Source organism: Perca fluviatilis, chromosome 23 (assembly GCF_010015445.1).
Source record: "Perca fluviatilis chromosome 23, GENO_Pfluv_1.0, whole genome shotgun sequence".
NCBI classification, from domain to species: domain Eukaryota; kingdom Metazoa; phylum Chordata; class Actinopteri; order Perciformes; family Percidae; genus Perca; species Perca fluviatilis.
The window spans coordinates 8,166,030-8,185,038 of NC_053134.1; the positions used below are offsets into that span (position 1 = coordinate 8,166,030).

Sequence of the window (19,009 nt, forward strand, 5' to 3'; positions counted from 1 at the left end):
AATAAGCCATTATAAACTTAAAAAAATACCGTGATACAAATGTGTGGTCATACCGCCCAGCACTACACTAAAACTACCTTTTTCTTTTCTTTCTTTTTTTTAAATGTCCTGATAATTTGTTTGGTATACGTGATGAAAAAATAAATCAAGACTTGCATAACAGCAAAGTTGTGATTCTGGAAGCACTTAAGGCTTGTCTTTTATTCACAAAGATAATTTGGGTTAAAGCATTTCTGGTCTTTTGTTTTGTTTTTATTGTGGACCACAGGGAAAACAGGGGATTAGTGATACGGTAGCAGACCATTCTTTCTGGGGATTATCAGTGGTTGCTGAACATGTAGCAAATTTAAAGAAGGGATAAAGGCTGTAGGCAATGACTTCCATTGGGCAATGTGTTGAACAATAAATAGTACACTGGGATTTTAACCCAATCATATGGCATGAAGGATGATTAATATGCCTGCTAATGGGCGGAGGCTGAGACATCTCTGGATGTGAGATCAGGTATGAGGCGTAAACAGCAGTGAACACTGGCAAGTGAAGGTGGGAAGTGCGCAGTGCATCAATCACTGGTGACAGCTGGGACAGACGCAGGGAGGTTCATCATCAAGAGAGGAGTGGGTGCTCCACTACGTCAAATCAGACTAATGCTAATTAGTCATTTCTGCACATCTATGCCTCTAACCGAGACCAAGCCAAACTAGGTGTGTAACGGTACACAGGAGTCACGGTTCGGTGGGAGTTCAGTGCAGCGGAAAAACAAACAAATGCATAAGAATCCCTTTCTTTTCTTCTTTTCTTTAAGTGTGCAAGTGTCAACTTTTTGCCCACTGGTAAACGATTTTATTATAAAAAATACGTAACATTCCAAACACTTCTGTATTACACTGTACAGGCACTAGACACACTTTCCCAAAAGACAACAGGTCACAATAGGCTATAAATCTAAAAAGCATCTCCTGTGCTGAAAATAAAAAAAATTACAGGTTGTTTTCTCCTCATCCCGGTGATTGACACATCTGGGTCATGCATTAACATGTTTGATGCGTTTTCATTCACATAACGTTGCTCTTCAACGGTGAAGCAACGCCAACACACCATCCAGCTTTCTCTCCGTAGCTAACTGGGAACCCACGGGTGGGTATTTCAGCTGCAGCATTGATTGTGCGCACGCCATAGTGCGACTGACTCGCACGCTTCAGCACATGTTGCTAACGCCGTACGGCTAACAGTTTCCAGGCGGAACTCGTGCTTGTGAACTTTTGATTCGCATTACATGCATCATCTACTGCAGAAGCTACATTTCTTTTTTAAAGTTGGCGACACAAAAGAAATGTTAGATTGAAGCATACAGTATAAACAGAAAAAGAGTAGAACGGACATTCCCATTCAAATCAGCATAGCAGGATGGTCAGAGCCAAGAGCCATTGCAAACAACTGTGACCACTGTAGCAGACAACAGTCTTTCTTTCCATGTCAGATACTCTCACATTCTCTGAGTAAATACAATGGTGAATTCTTCAAGCCGAGCCCAATTGAACCCAATGTGTAAAGGACCAGCCACCAGATGTGTTTTCCTGTGAGGTTGCCTCCCAGGCCTGATAACCGGGGAGGATCCTGGCTTCCTTTATCTACGTGAGTTTGTTCTTTTCTAAACGTTGCCATTCAATAAAGGTCTTTAATGTGGGTCTCAATCTGACACCTTATCTGGGTCCACTTTGCCCTAGGTGATCCTACAGAAGCGGTTTCTGCTGACATCACAGTAATGTTTGACTGAAGTCCAGTGTAAAAAAGCAAAATTCATAAAGAACTGTATTTGCTACTGGCAAGTTGGCCTACATAGGTAAAACTTTATTTGTTGCACACAGAGCACACACCTACACCATGTTTTATCCACACCATCCTTTCTGCCATTTTGTCTGCAAATTCAATGCAATTAACCAAGCTTCAATATAAGGATGCAACACTATTTATGATTTATCACAGTGGAAAATGTTTAATCACACTGACTGCAGTGTTAAGCCAGTGTTTGTTTCGGGTCCATTTCAATTGTCATGAAGTCTATTTCATTTTCCTCACTCCTTTGGAGTATTTGGTAACTGTCAAATGTCATAATACCTGCAGTCTGACCTCCATGTTTGAAATGTGTTTTGAGTATAATGTCAAGCTTCTCTGTCTCACAGTACTTAATGTAGACTAAGGAAAATCAGTACACAGGTACTCAAGTACGGCTGCACTATATGATGAAAATATGCGATAACATTGTTGAATATCGCTTGCGATAAATAAACAGATATCAAAGTGTACCCAGTTCTGCATTTCGGCTGCTTTCAGCATTCTGCTAAAATACAACAAATTGCTTGTTGAATTTAAAACAAATAAAAAGGACTTTCTAACATTCTAACATTGAATTGAATAAAAAAGGCACCACTAAAACATTTTAATGTGCAGTTTTCTGCTGATATTTTCTTTCAACTAACACAAAAAACCTATGAGTGTCTCTTATTGTGATAAGTCACAGCTTTTTCGTGATGTGTTTATTGCGGCAGTTGATATTGCGATGACGATAAAAAAAACGATATATTGTGCAGCCCTTAACTCAAGTGTGTTCAGGGAGAGCTAACACCAGTGTGAAAATATTCCCTCTGCTACATTTGTATTTGTTATGTATTTGCATGCTTTATGTTCCTTTGTTGCCAACCCTGTGCTGGTTTGTTATGGTAATTTCATCCCCAAAGCTCCTCTCAAAGTCCAGTCCAGTGTACTGATTAAAGAATGAATACAAATGTGGACTATTAGTACATCATGTATAGAAAAGGCTAATGCCTCTCCTCCTTTTGACTGAATGGTCACTCCAGTCCTTCTGATCACAGCTGACTTCACTCCATTGAATTAGCACACAGCCTTCTGGGCAACTGGCTCAGGGGCCATGTTGGAGCCTCAGTGGTGAATATTAGATTGCACGCCTCCAGATCTCATTAAAGGAAGCAACAGGACAATGTCTGCATCTCAAATGAGACCACAGGCCATCAAGCATCCTGACTCCCTGTTGGATTTACTGATTTGATTGATATTGTGTGTGTGTGTGTGTGTGTGTGTGTGTGTGTGTGTGTGTGTGTGTGTGTGTGTGTGTGTGTGTGTGTGTGTGTGTGTGTGTGTGTGTGTGTGTGTGTGTGTCAGGGTATAACAAGAGCGTAAGATGTCCTTTTTCAGTAAATATAATTAGGCTGCTTTTACAAATTATACAATCGGGGGAAGATAGGAATTTTAATTTGTGTCGCATGTTATAAATTGCCTACATTATTCTGTCCATTAATACACAGGTCATATGATAGATTTAAAGAAGAGGCTATTGGCCAGACACTCACAATATCTTCAGTTAGAGGGGTTTCTTCCTTTCTTGTCCTCTTTTCCAAATGGCAGTTCCCTGAAAAACAAATATCATGGTGTCAGTGTCGATAAGCATAAAAACATCTGCCTTAAAGATGTAAAGACAACATCATAAAACATGCCAATGATTCAACCAGTATACTCCAGACACAGTGCTTGGTACAATGTACTATACTGAAATGTGTCAAATGAGTCCAAAAGTGGGCCAGTGCTGTTTTTTTTTTATAACAAAGATGTCCAGTATTAGCTTAAATTATTATCTAAAGTTTTAGATAACTACTTATGCCTGAAGGCAGGACTTTTACAGTGGTTAACCAGTAGTTAATTATTTAGATTCTGCAATTATTAATTAATACAGTGTAGTACCACGAACAATTTCCCAATGTCCACTATTAAGTTAAAAGAAGTAGGCTGATACTCCAGAGAGGTAGCATGCTAGCTGATAGGCCATTCACTGTAATTATACTTCTCCCCTCAGTATAAAACTCATAGTTATTGGACTGAGAAAACCTTTTTCACCCTTTTGTGTATGTATTATTATAACAAACCACCTAAAGCTACCCTCATGCTGAAATCTATTTTTCACACCACAATATTATTGATGGACGTTATAACAGGTGATTTAGACTCAAACAAAATGTAAATTTAGCATGAGATTTGAGCTGATAAAGCCAAAGTCTCTTAATTTTTTTTTATCTAAATAATTTTTTCTAGAAAGAAGTGTTGAGTTGTGGCAGTGAGAGGAAAATGATAATTTTCGAGCTGAGGTGATCTCATCAATCACGAAATAAGAGCATAATCTTGTCCATAACCGATAGATGGGACACTTTGTGAATGACTATTGCTTCTTTCTTTATCATGTGGCATTTCACCTTCCAAAATCAATTCTACCACACAAATGACTCACAAAACATTCTTTTGGCCTACAGTACCTTAGGAGCACAGTTTGTGTGAAATTGGGCAGAAATAATTAAGCTTCGATCAGTTATTTAAGTTTCAGCCACTATAATGGAAAATTGGCTTCAACCCAACCTTAATTCTCTATTTTAAAAGGAGACATAGCATGCTCATTTTCAGGTTAAAGGGTAACTACCGTTTTTTTCAACCGGGAAACAGTAGTTACCCTTTAATACTTATATTTGGGGTTTCTACATGTCTACATGCTTTAATGTTTAATGTTCAAAAAGCATATCTTTTTTTCCCCCCATACGGTCTGTCTGCATATACCTGTATTCACCCTCTACCCAAAATGATCCATCGCAGCGCCTATTTCTTGTATACACTTTTCACAATCGTACGAAGTCCTGATGGCTCGTTTAAAAGAAACCATTTCTGAATATGGGCTGTGTGCATTTCTCTATGGATTGGGCATTTTGATAACTTCACAGTATTGATATAGCACCTCAACCTGCTTTATAATAAAAAAAAAAAGACATGGAAATCTCCTGTTTACAATATAAAATGTATTTTCTTGACAGAAATTGGTGGTCTGATTTGCAGACAGCAGATGACAAACCATGAAGCAGTAATACATAAACAACATGTGTTGGACCACTTTAATGGGTTCAAAGGACAGACATACTATGTGAATCAGAGGTAAGACATAACCATTTAATCTTGGAGAGAGGTCATGAATTTTAACTCTATTCTGGTGTCATAGTGTTTCTTAATTGGCCCTTGCAAGTATACTGCTGTTCAAGAGAAATCTGGGAATATTTTGAGTATTTGATGTAAGGAAGCCAGCCCTTCAGAGAGGTGAGGTGTTACCCTACTAAAATTAGATGTAAGTGGGGTGACCAATATCACACCGTGCCAGGGGGTGTAAAATTTGCAAGGCAGACTAGCAGAACTGAAAACTGCGATGAAGCAAACTTTTAGCCATAAGTCAAAAAGTTTTAAAATTTCTTTTATGAAATGTACAAGTCACAATAAAAAAATAAAAGATGTGGATAAAAGCAACATCTCACAATATTTACCAATCACTTATTCTCTGGATAGAAAAATACTGGTGGAGGGAGAAAAAAAAAAAAAAAAAAAAAAAAAAAAAAAAAAAAAAAAAAAAAGAGAAAGAGAGAGAGAGAGAAAAAGAGAGAGAGAGAGAGAGGACGTTTTGTCCATTGATTGCTAATAGCAGGCCTGCGCTGGTACTGTTTTTCTGCTGTCTTCCAAAAGATGATGCTGTGAAAGATATAAACAGCCTAATTAGAGGCTGATATTTACCAGTAGACAGCAGGAGGGCTTTGAGAGCCAATACTGTGCTTTTACTGAAAAGGTGTTTCATGAATGTGCAACAGTCATGTGGGTTTGAAAAACAGAACACCTCTCCGTCTGCCCATTGGGATATATGGTCCTAAAATAGGCTTCAAATACCTGCGGATACCAGTCAGCCTCAGTGGCACCCAATGAGCTAGGTGTAGATGGCCTAAAGACATGTCTATGTTTACAGTGGAGGGGTCAAGAATAGACTGTTTACCATGAGTGATGGGGACTGAGGGCCCCACAGCTAAACTTCACTGCGAGAGGCCTAAAAATGAGGTGTCCGTGCACTCAAAGTGCAGGGAATGCCATGAAGTCAACCAAAGCAGTGTTCATCACTATACTTTGGTAGATTTTACCTTTTACCTTTAAACAGATAGAGGTTGTATAAATGTCTGGATATATTATATATTGGCTCTGTTTCTATACTGTAGTGAGTAAAAACAGTGTCATAATTGAAGCGGAAATACATTTGGCATGATGGTGGGTGGTCATTATCCCAATCCTGAGGTGGAAATGTTTCAAAAAAAGTCTCATCTGTGTGTTTTCCCATATTTCATAGCTATTGCATCATCACAACTTTGGTAGCCTGTCTTTCATTTTCTGCTCTCATATTTAAAAAGGAGCCATCTTATGCTGTCCTGCTTTCACAGTAATCTACAGCGGGAGCCCACTGGAGGTGAGCTCAAACATTATTATCGGGAAGGTTTCATTGCTTGTCTGTGGACCGAAGCCATCAGTCTAATCAGCAGCAGATTGACCAACCCGGACTGGAGTGGAATTGTCTCTTCCTGTCATGTCCTTACTGGAGGTCCTTTCAGGGCTTTTTGTTCTATCAACTCAACTATGCCAAAAATTACAGTATGTAATTAAGCCAACACTTGTGTTTAGTAAATTGTTTGTCATGTTATGTCCTGTCAACATAATATACTATATATACTAATCTGTTGATTATGTTATAATACTTTTTTGCACGTAACTACAAGACAAGTATATAATATCTCATATGTATATATTAGGGCTGTCAGCATTAACGCGTTAATCGCGATGAGAATAAAGACAGAGCATAACGGGTTATAATTGTGTTCATCACGTTAATCACTTGCACCAAAAGAATCTTTATATTACACCGTCACTGGTGCTCTTACCAAATACTCTTTGTTACGAAGAATCGCTACGCTCTAGAATCTTTAGCTGCTACTATTTCAACCCTTTGAGTCACCTTTACTTGTTGTCAAGCTGCCACAGGCACTTCCTACCTCCTGTTGCAGCCATGGAGATGAACAACACCGTTCTAAATGGCACGTTTTACTTAAAAAAACTCCCAGATAGCTCCGTCGACAAGTCAAAAGCATGCACCTTGTGTGCAATGGAACTAAAATATCACAGAAGCACTTCAACTTTAAGCTACCATCTACGAGCTAAGCATGCAGCTAGTACGGCTAATGAGGTTGATGCTAGCGGACTCAGGCAAAGCACTATTTTGGAGAGTGCAAGTCGCGACAAACCTGTGGATGAAATCAAAAAAACTAAAGCGCTTGCGAAATGGGTGGCAACTAACTGCAGACCATCTTGACAGCTTATGCATGCACTTTTGCTGTATAATTTATTTTTACATTTTTAAAAAGCAAACTTAAGGCAAGCTATATTTCTGAAACTGATTGTGTTACCACAGTGTCGTTGCACATCTATTGATTTGAAATAATCAAAAAGATCTAAAAGTCAAGTTCATAAAGTAACTTCCTTTGCATTCATTTGATTTCCAATCAAGATACACTGGTAAAAAGTGGTTTACATTGATAATACAGACTTAAAAACTGTTATGGAATGCAAAATAATTGAATTTTAATCACCTCAGTCTGTTTCCATTGCATTTTGTTTTTATTGATACACCAACTTTTTTCACCTCAACCAAGAATAAAAACTTTTTTAAGTCAAGGAACATTTCCTTGCCTCTGGGGTACTGTTTGTCAAATTCCAATGCAGAAAGCTGGATTTAACTAAATAGAGCAAGAGTCAAATCTTAAATCTAACAAGCAGCCTAAGTTGCATCAAATCCTGGAATATGCTTGAAATGGCTCCGTCAAAGAGGCCAATTAGACTAACTGTTGATACTTGGTACTTGTGCTTCAGTCAAGAGCAAAGGTGTTGTGTGTGGTTGAAAGTTAAATTTAGTGCTCCAAGTAACCCAGCATACATTGGCTTACAGTACATGTTACTCCAAAAGAAATACATGGTTCATAGAGAATGAATTTGCAAATTAATATATCACACTATGTGTATCCATCTACAACAGCCTGAATATTACTAATGCATCTTTTGCATTATGTCATTGACTATATATTCTTCTTAGATTCAAATATCTACAAATGAGATTAACAACTGACCATCCCACTGTCCATTTATATCACTCCTATAGACAACACATCACATATTTTTCAGTGTACACAACACTGCCAAGCTTATATGGAATAGGAAGGACAGTCTCACAACACAATATTAAGCTTGGGCTCATATTGATGTTTAAATCTCAACATCTATTTAATAAGAAGCTGGAGGGACCAATGTTTAACGACAGGGACACAAAGCCAATATCCGGTATGGAGATATTACCCCTGGGAAGGAAGAGCCTTCATCATTCTATGAATCTCGTCATACCTCCCCTTTGAGTTTGAAGGCTTGATGGAGCCATCTCCATTGTTTTCCCGATGCTGGTTGCTTCCTTCCCACCAGACCAGCAGCCTTGACAACAGCCATCCGAGACCCACTTGAATTTGGCGAAAAGAATTTGGCAGAAGGAAACCAACCAGGCAGTTAGCAAACAGCCAAAAGATGAATACACCTCTATTCTGCCAAACCTTTGCACAGGGGCAGTCGTAATTGTGTGGGATGTAATGAGACTGCCATATGAGACCGTCTGGTATCCCCCCTGTTTTTGAGCTGTTTACATATCATAAAGGACTAATGGCTTGTTTTGTACGTAGCGTGCCATTTGCGGTCAATGATGGAGTAGGGGTTTCTGGCAATACTTTGTCAACTTACAAGGTGCATGGAGAAAGGAACACAGTCTGAAATAACTAATAAACTCTCAAGGGCAACTTTATTGTAAGATGTTGTATGTCGAGCCTAATAAAAGCCACAATCTGAAAGAAGTTGACCAAAAAATGTTAAGAACATTTAGACAAAAAAATTTTAAATGACTTGTTTTGCAGCAAATTGTAAGTAGTAGAGGATAAGTAAATTTGTTCCATCCAGTTTTTTTATTTGGAATGACAATCTTAAAGTACTCACGACAGAAACTGATGAAGAAATCTATCCAAAAATAAATGTATCCTTGAAAAACAACACAAGGACAGCCGAAAACTTCACAATTATAATCAAGGTGTGGTCAGTGAAGGTCAAGCATGTTATATTGCTATTCAATACACCATCTGGCCAAAGCAGGCAAGTAGGCTTTGATGCTTGCCAGAGCCTCAGAACTGGCATCTAACTAAAACAGATATTTTGAATTAAACTTTAGCAGAGAGAGAGAGACCCAATCAGCACTAAGAGACAAGATGACTAAATCCCTCCCAGGCAACATGAAAGTTAATGTAAAACCAGCAGACACAGGAGGTCTCTTGGTGCTTATACAAAAAAACAACAGGGGTAATGACTAACAATACAAGCTCCCTGTGAAGCATTCTTAGGTTTAAGCTTAAAATGTATAATTCTTTTCTCTGCTGCACACAGAAAGAGACTTGAGCATCTCAGAAAAACAGCACTTGAAGAGTCGACATCACTAATATGGTAGAAACGGTCACTTTGCTTAGATGCTGCTGCTGCGAATAGAACACATCCTTTTATGTATGATAAATAAACCTTTGTTATAGGCTTGGACATTCCTGTAAAGGTTTCTGAGGTATTAGTGTTCAAACTCCATCTCTTTGGAGTATCAACAGTAAAAACACATAACAGCCCAGCAGAACCAATTTCTGCACATCAATTCTGGTCTGCCTCAGTCCATTGAGGCTGGAAGAATAATCAAATGTTTTGTTTGCTTTGGGGTTTTTTTTTCTGTAAAAGGAGAAAGGATGGGTCTCTGCTGTCAGTTACTGGATGATCTGTTGCTCCAGTCTGGCCAGGCCTGTCAGTCAACATTTCTCTCTCTTGACATCAAAACATTTGATAATCACGCCACTACAGATGCTGAAGAGAAGGGGAAGACAAAACGCCGTGCCTACTAATTATGCTGCCTGAAATGTGTCTTTGTCAAAGGACTAAACTGCATGACATTTAACAATAAATCACATTTTGCCAATTTACTTAGCTGAATGTGCAAGAGTAACAATCAAGAACTGAATGCATGCAAATGAAAAATGAATATGTGACAGGAATATACGAAACAGGCGTATTCAGTGTGGCGCATCCATGGCTTTGATTGTTTAGAGGGAGAATATAAGATGATGAAACAGACTTGTCACTTTTATTATGGAGATAAGTGTCTTTTGCAAACATATGTTTACGTCTCAAACCACTAAAGGCTTTGCCAGCGCTCTGCTCCGCGTGTAGGTGGAACACAGTCCATAATCAAAACTCTAAAGCTGCAGGTAGGCAACCTCAAATTGAATCTGACCCTTTAAACATTTGATTCTAATCTGGAGTGTGTGTTTTCTTGTAGAGGCTCTTTGATTGGTCACAATGGCCCAGATTTATTTAGTAGCACTAAGGAAGACATTTTATACTGTACTGTAGATGTTTTTTCCCCAATGGAGCCAAAAAATAGCGATTACCTTGAAGTCAAAAGACATCCTCATAAACATTTCTACAGCCCAGCTGAAGTGGAGCAAATTTGATCACTCAGCATTGAGTAAATAAAAAGTAAAAAAAGGGTTGAGTAAATGGAGAAATGTTGTTCTTGTATAAATTAAATGTTGTTTGGGTCTGCTTGAGTGCGACAAAAAAACTTCGATAACTGTCTGGGCAGAGTAGAATGCCCTTGAAGCTGGCACTCAAATCAGACAGCATAATAACATTCAGATGGTCTCCCTGCATGAAGATGACGCAGCATTGGCAGCTCTGCCTCTCCTGTGCTTTGCCCTTGAATGATAAAGCCTTTACACTTTGCATTTACACAGTTAGTTTGACTTCCGTCACAGGGTTTTTTTGCTTGGTAAAAAGAAACATCGCAAATTATATCCTTGCATCCATTGTTGCACCTGAGACACACGACTCCCTCTTAATGCAGGAGTTGAAAGGTAAGACTTTGCATAACTTGAAGGCTTACATGGTTTATTGGAGGAGACAACCATGACCATGTGCGGCATACTGCCAGGCTTACTGGTCACCTCCCCGGTCACGATGACCCACTTTGAGCCGAACATCGATCAAACAATGTTTAATTTCAAATAGAGCATCTTAAGTCTCAGCCAGTCTGGGTAAGCTGTTTAAGGAAATGCTCTTAGAGTTAAACCTAGATCCATAACGCAATTCCATCAAAGACAATCCGTCTTTGTTTACGTGATACACCACTGTACCCTCTAGACTGCAAGATAGCGAGAAAAACCTGGTTGCTAATAAGATATTTTATAGATTCACAGAATATGAGCCAATCTAGAAAGAGGATTAAATACTCTTATTTCTTCCCCCTCTCTGCTTAGGTTTGATCAGGACTCAATCCTCTCATGTCACACAATCAAACTAAATGACAGCACTCAAGAGTCTGCACTCCGGATAATCATGCAATCAAATTGCATTATTTGGATTCCACAGGTGCAAAGCGAATGTGGAGCATTTGTTATTGAGGCTAATTTGAGTCGTATTTTGCTCATTCGCCTCAACAGATCTCTGCGGAAATCATTTTTCCATGATGAGGGTTTCCTTCATATTTGAATGTTTGGTAATGGGATGTTATGGACTACAATTTCAGTGATAACAATTTTGTGAAGGACTTTAGTGCTACATTGTATTATTCAATGTATTTTTTTTTTTTAAATACAGCCTGTCCAGCCCTCAGGCCATAATCACCTGGTAGGTGACTAGGGCTGGGCAATATATTGATATTATATCGATATCGATATTTGAGGCTAGATATCGTCTTAAATTTTGGATATTATATCGTAATAAGACAAGTGTTGTCTTTTTCTGGTTTTAAAGGCTACATTACAGTAAAGTGGTGTAATTTTCTTAACTTACCAGACTGCTTTAGCTGTTCTATTATTTGCCTTTTCTCACTTAGTTATTATATTCACAATACTGATAATTAGTTATCTAAAATCTAATTGTGTAAATATTTTGTGAAAGCACCAATTGTCATCCCTACAAAATTGTCGCGATATCGATATTCGATTTTCATCCATATTGCTTAGCCCTAGCATAGACCGAAAAAAATATTTTTATCTTTGCAGGATACTCTTCAGTATATTATTTAGGCAAAGAAAGAGACAGATGGTGAGTTGCATACACACACACACACACACACACACACACACACACACACACACACACACACACACACACACACACACACACACACACACACACACACACACACACACACACACACACACACACACACACACACACACACACACACACACACAAACACACCAGTTACCAGCTTCTAGTATGATTTCTCAAAAATCATCCATGTTAATTCATTAAAAGACATGCCATTAGAGCCTCAAGATGGTAGCTGATTAAGAATGCAACGTATCAATGTCCTGGCAGAACAAGCCAAGCTCTCTGATGTCAATGTGAAAATGGGCATTGTTATTACTGCATGCAGATGGCACATGAAAAGCAAGTTGAGAAGAAAAGAAAAAGATCTCGCAGAGTCTTTTTGTCAATGCTGACTTTACCAGCCCTGTTTTAATGGTTGCTAGGCAACACTCATTAGTGTGCTCCACTGATTGAGTCAGAGGGATGGGATGTATGAACCCAAAGTTAGACCTCTGCTCAAAGGCAATTAGATTTATTTAGGGAAAGTTTGGGGAAAGAACGCCAAAAGCTGACCTACTGCTCTGGTGAACCTCAATATGCACGCTATAGACAAATGTTAAATCATCAATCTTTTTGCAAGATTTAGGAGTACTTAAAATTTCAGCCTTGGATATTTATTTGCTTTAAAGTACATATTGGGGACAATACGACTTGGGGATGCAGAGGGCTGTGGTACAAGATTTCTTTTAGTCGAGAAAAAGCAAAAGTCATGTCTCACACTTAAACATCACCATGTCTTCCCGCAGCATTGCATCCTGGTCTACTCTTGGTTGGGGGAGGAAGTGGAATGTCTGTCTGTGCGTTTGATGAATTTCTCACATTATGTTGCTGAATATCAGTGGAAATTCCAGGGTTGAGAATGAAGCCTTTACTCATTCGCCACCAAAACCTGGAGTTTTACGGCTGACGTTTCAGATTGCCTTGCCGTTTTTTCTGCTATCAAACTCCATTATGGCTGCTGAAAATATCGTGATATAATCAACATCCAGAGTATCTACAGAAAAATACAACACTATTCAACAATATGGACCTGGGCAGAGTCAATGAGAACGAAACTAGAGTGAGAATTTTTCTAAAACCATGGTATTAGGTTGCTCACACATTGCTTTACTGTTCAATAAACTTGTGTTTTTGCATTCAGATAACAACTGCTAGCGTTTCACTCTATCACAGCCGTTTCATCACTGACAGAAATGCCTATTTGCCATTGTATTGCCTCAGATGTGGTTTAGCTTAAAGTGAGAAGAAAATACACAGCTGGACAAATGAAGCGTTATTGGAGTTTTTAGTGTTTGAAATGAGTAACTGTGACCTTATGATAAGCACAAATCAGCCACCATCACTTGAAACACACACACACACACAGATTAGACTGTTTTAATCAAGTTTGTTTGATGAGAGCATGGTTTGACTGGGACATGCAGCTGGCAGCAAAGAACAGAACAATTGAATTAGTCCCCCTGTAGACAAGTAGACCTCTGTGGAGAGTGAACACTGATCATTTTCCACAGTATTACCATTGCAGATCAGAATTGTAAGAATTGTCATGGGCAGCATATAAATAAAGACTAATTATTTATAAGTTTTTACTGAATTTACTGAAGGCAAATACTGCAGTGTTTCCCTGCGCAGGTAGATTAAGACCTGCTCAGGTAGATAAAAATCAGAATTACTGTTTTTTTTTCTCCTCCCAATCAATGAAGTATTTTTTTTACAGTGCACCCAGACCAGCGGCATCTGGCCCCTCGCCCTCGTGAAGTTGCGCGCACATGACACATCGTCAACATTCACTTCAGGCTCAGAGGCTTCACGTTAGTAGTAGCAGCATGCTGCTTGTGTTGTTGTGCCTTCCCGGATTATCTGTACTGATAAACCGTAGAAACGCCGCGGCCACACCACTGTGAAAGCGCCCCGAGCGTAATTTATCAGAATCTGGCTGATCACCAACTCTGTGGAAGTCTCCGCTCGAGCTTATCTTTAAAATGAAGTTAACTGGAGCTAACCGCTAAACAGAGATAATCGTTGCTAACTGAGCCTTCAGTTAGTCTCCATGGCCGTATGAACTGTATTTAAGGCCTCGAGCCCAACTAAAACCTGAGATTTTAAGTTGGCTGTAAAAGTTTTAAACTACAATTCAGAGTTGTTTGAATGACAGAAATCTATTCAGATGAGATCTTAATGACTGCAACACAAACAATGTATCTAGGATCCCCAAAACACAGATTAAAATACTTTAAAGAACGAACAATGATCAACAACAAACAAAATTAACAATAATTAACTTTAGATTGCCTTAGTCTTATATGATTTAACAGGAGTTAGGAGGTGTTAACATGTTACTGTCTGTATGGATCATAGTTTTAAGGTTAAGTTGTGAATATAAGACCTATGTAACATTTGGGCTCCAGGTAACAGGGCTCCAGACTGCGACCAAATGGTTGCATTTTGCGACCAAAATTTGAGAGTGTGCGACTGAATTTTACATCCAGTCGCACATGTGCCCCCTTTTTTTTTACACGTTAATGTCAAATTGTCGGTAACTGAGCGCGTAAGCGCAAGCTTATCTGTCCTCTCAGAAAGTTGACAGAGAGCAGAGCTCTGACACAAACACACACGCACACACGCAGAGCTGCAGACGATGCAAATTAAGCCTACGTCGGCTCTGCAGTTTTGTTGAAGTCACGGCGATGCCGAGAAAGCGCTTGCAAGTATGGTTACAGTTTTAAAAACTTCATGCAGACAGGACAGCGTTTGCTGCGATATGATATTAATGGCGAGCCGAAAGCGGTTGCGGTGCTATTGACGTTAAACTTCCTCTGAGAAAAACAGGCACAGTGGTTTCTATGCCCTGATGACTGACTGACTGGCTGAGGTATGAAGGCAAGGCAACTTTATTTCTACAGCACCTTTCAGCAACAAGGCAATTCAAAGTGCTTTACATGACACATTAAAGAGCAATTCAAAAACGGTCATGATGAAAATAAAACGTTGGTAAAACAATGGTGCCTTCTATGTTGAATCTTCAAAAGTGACACTGAATTTGAAACAGCACATTGTAATTTCTGCATCTATTATCTAAGTATTTATTAGTAATACAGTGGAAATTAGTAGATATGTGAATATTTGGTTAGCATTTGACAGTTGACTTACGGTGTGTGCCCCTAAATTTTCTGGTTGCGCCCCTAAAATTTTTAGTTGGGGGCCACTGTGCTCCTAGTGAAAAAAGTTAGTCTGGAGCCCTGGGTAATCAGGTATTTTATCTGCTGAACCATACAGTACAATTTATTTGACAAACTAACCACATTTGATTGACAAATTAAAAGGCTACACTTATCTGTATCATCTTCTAGTCTAGATTGTTTAATATGTAAATAGTTGAAATGATCTGCTAATGTTATGTAGTAATTTCTTTTCAATAAATAGTTCATAAACCTTTGTGAGACTAGTTCATTACTGAACCCAGCCGTCACACGCCGCGCCGTCACATCCTGCGCCACCCACCAACACAAGTAAATTCTCAACGTGTGGGAAACACTGAACTGAATATTTAAAAGAAAAACTGCAAATGGTGTTTTCAAAACCTGGTTCTCTCAGGGAGTTATGTATACGTTTTGAAACCAGTTCTACCCATATTTATGACAATTTTCAAAAGAAATGAATTCATCCAAAGATTTATTTATTTTTAAATTTAAAACCCCAAAACAATGTTCTCCAAGTGTATTTTAAGGCCTAATGGCTGCATTAAATCAAACCGATTTCACAAACAGGCTTGTGCAAGACTGGAAGGATGATGTTCTTGAGTATAATAAATACAATGTGAAATGTGTTTTCACAGCAGGGACATTGAGACTGTGAAAAAGGCAATCGCTCACCTTGATGCAATTATATTCTCAAGTTTTTACAGTATAAGTCCAGCAGCGGTTGCGATTGACAAGCCTATTTCCACCTCCATTCTAGATTGCGGTGAAGCCAGCGGGGTGCACAGATGGTCTGGCTGTGGCTCGTCACAATGGCATATTCAGGATTCTATGAGTCAAGCTATTTGAGCCTTTTATGACCTTTTATGTTTCATTAAGAAGTCAGAGCACAGCGGCCGGCACGTCAAACTGAACAAAAATGGCCAAGCTTCAACCATTTCAAACATCTAATTCTTAAAAAAATAAATAAAATAGAGCTTTGAAATAATGAAGCACCATTTAGCTGTGGGATGCGATGCAATCAAAGTTTGCATAGTCTCTATGAATGAGTTTTAATGTATGCAAATGTCAAATTCTGTGAGCCTGCAAGCTGACTGACTGACTAAGTATTAAAAATAAAAATAAAATAAAAAAATAGTACCACCTACAGTAGGATTGGGCATCAAGAAGTGGTTCCAACTTGGAATCGTTTCAAAAATTACGATCCCAATGGAATAGTTATTTTATTGGAATAGTTCGTAAAATTTGGTTTTGAATATGATCATCGGTTCCACATTTAACATGCGCATGTCACTTTTTGTGTTGTAGCCAAATGCTCATCTGTGAAATAAGCATGTGACCCGTGTGCCTAATCAGTTGTTTGTTTGGGCAGAAGGGACACTACCTCCCCAGCTCACATCCATTATCCTTAATTAACGGAGCAGAGGGCTGCAGATGAGGCAGAGCGGCTCAGTATGGAGGCAGAAGTGCGGGTTTGCATTAAAAGGAGCTCCTCTGTTATGATCGGAGCAGATTTAAAGGACGAAAAAAAAAAAAAAAAAAAAAACTTTAACCAGCAACATTTACAACAAAGTTTGTGAATAATGGGCGTCATGCTGCGTTTTTGCAGAAAACAAAATGCTAATTTGACCTTTTTGTTTTTTCTTCCAGGAAATCCTCATCACATCATAGCGCCTCATTGAATACAAGTGATTCAGAACTTCACAGAACAATTACATCATGGCTAATCAGAGAAAATGAGTACCCAGCATAGTTAAGTGCCGCCTCTGTCAACATTCAAGACAGCTACCTATTCAAAAGTTGAAAGTACCGTAAAGGAACACTTATGGTCTAAACTCCCTGACCCCCTATAGCGAGGTCTGAGGACGAGATTAAATCATTCTCTCTTGGACTGAAAAAATAAGATGAACTGTTTTTCATTCTAAAGACCCACAAAATGTTTGAGGTGTCGATGAGAATTTGACCTTCAGGTGCCAGCAGAGCCACGTTAGTGTAAAGTGCATTTGGTGAAGAGGGAATCTGAAACAACCTGTTGAGTAGAACTTATTAACTTCAAGAGATACAAATTCACTTATTTAATGTCTTACAGAGTTACGGTAGTAGAAGAAGAAGATTTATTATTATTTTTGTTGATTCAGTGCATTGATAGTATTTAGGTCTTCACATGGTCTAATCGGTTTCTAGTAACGTTTATCACACGCTGTACGCTCATCTACGGTATTGAAAAATATATCTATATTCAAAAGAGAGACTTTTTACGCATATTTCCAAAATGGTTTCAAGAAGTGTTTGTTTAACCCCCCAAAAAAAACGTACTGCTTTCATTCCTTAAAGGGTCATTGTAACGGCTGATGATGATGATGATGATGATGATGATGATGATGATGACGTAATACCGTATACCATGAAACCGTGAAATATTTTGAGACATTATCCTACCGTGAAAGTCTCATATCGTTGAGAGTGTGAACTGTCAAGTATAAGAAAAAATCATGATGTATTGCTATCCCTTTTGTTCTTTTTTTATGTGGGTCTGTCTGAGTCGACCATAATTTGGATTAGGTCTAATTATCCTTAGACAAGTTCTGTTTCTTAAATACTATACTATAACTATACGTATAACTATTTATGCATGTGTAGTTTAGTTAAGTGTTCTCTGGGACCTCCTGTTGGATAGCTCTGTAATGTGATTAAAGCAAGGATAAACAGTTGACCTTAGTCAAACCTTTTGAAAAGTATGCCTTCCAACAACCCAAAACTATCTTAAGTACCTGTTGTAGCATGCAGGTTTGTCAGTACATGAGGGTCAGCTAGCTGGCAAGTGCAAAGGACAAGACCTCTAAGATGCTCTCTCTAGTCAGTGAGTCCAGCTATTTTTAGTCACCAAAAAAAGATCCAAGTTAGCTAACTACTTATTAAAACTTGGTATCTCATGTTGTAATGGTACCGTATTACTGTAAATACACAAGTTGTTACATGTTAAAAAGGACAGAGTTAAGCTATGTGATAGAAAGCAGACAAAAGAGAAGAAAATGCAACATAGTCCACTCTGCTTTAGATAAGATTTAAATGTATTGTTTAATATTAATATGTGATCTAATTAGGGTTGGGTACCGAACCCTATACTTTTACCGGTACCGACTGAATCACGTCGGTATTACCGAGAGTATTTGTTTACGTAAAATCAAACTGTGCCAAATTTCGGTACCTGAGAGCGTGTAAGCGCAAGCTTATCTGTCCTCTCTGCATGTTGACAGAGAGAGGCGCGCACACACACACACACACACACACACACACACACACACGCACGCGCGCGCGCGCAGAGGTGCGGACGGCGCAAACTACGTGGGCTCTGCAGTTTTGTTGAAGTCACGGCCTCTAAAGTGGTTTCAGGTGTGGTTACAGTTTTTCAAAACTTCACGCAGACACCATTCACTGTGATATGATATTAATGGCGAGCCGAAAGCAGTCGTGGTGCTGTTGACGTTACACTTCCTGTGAGACAAGCAGGCACAACAGTGGTTTCCATGCCCTGGGGACTGACTGACAGGCTGAGATTGTAAGGCAAGGCAACTTTATTTCTACAGCACCTTTCAGCAACAAGGCAATTCAAAGTGCTTTACATGAAACATTGTAGAGCAATTAAAAACGGTCAAGATGAAAATAAAACAGGCTAAAAAAAGAAT

At 38.8% G+C, this 19,009-nt stretch overlaps 1 protein-coding gene across 4 annotated transcripts in view; it reads right to left on the minus strand.

Annotated features, from left to right (window-relative positions):
- Nucleotides 1–19,009, minus strand: part of syt1a (synaptotagmin Ia) — a 225,276-nt gene that overhangs the window by 141,436 nt on the left and 64,831 nt on the right. For all 4 annotated transcript variants that reach the window (XM_039792435.1, XM_039792433.1, XM_039792434.1 and 1 more), the window contains exon 2: nt 3,369–3,427. The gene's annotated coding sequence lies outside the window, so the exon portion shown is untranslated. The remainder of the gene's footprint in view (nt 1–3,368; nt 3,428–19,009) is intronic.